Raw genomic sequence first — 380 nt, 5'->3', positions numbered from 1 at the left:
ATTTAAATGTTTTAATAAACATAGTAACAGTTCCACACCATAAATGCGTAGTTTATCCTAAAACTTTTATTAAATTTATTTTTTAATCTTATTGTGTACTCTAAATACTATGTATACATATATATATAATACCTAATGTATTATTATTAATTTTATTTTTTTATTCATTTGTCAGTCAGTAGTATCAGATACTAGGTCAATGATATCTGAAATTACAGAGTCAAATAAATAATTGACTGAAAAATTGTATTTATCAAACATAAATGCGATAATGCAATCTGAGCACCCTGATATTATTCATAAGGCGACCGTATATTTTTTGTTGTGATAACATATTACTGCTAAAAAGCTAACGAATATATAATATTGAAAGTAAATTC

Source organism: Teleopsis dalmanni, chromosome 1 (assembly GCF_002237135.1).
Source record: "Teleopsis dalmanni isolate 2A chromosome 1, ASM223713v2, whole genome shotgun sequence".
NCBI lineage: Eukaryota > Metazoa > Arthropoda > Insecta > Diptera > Diopsidae > Teleopsis > Teleopsis dalmanni.
This window is presented reverse-complemented; position numbering follows the sequence as displayed.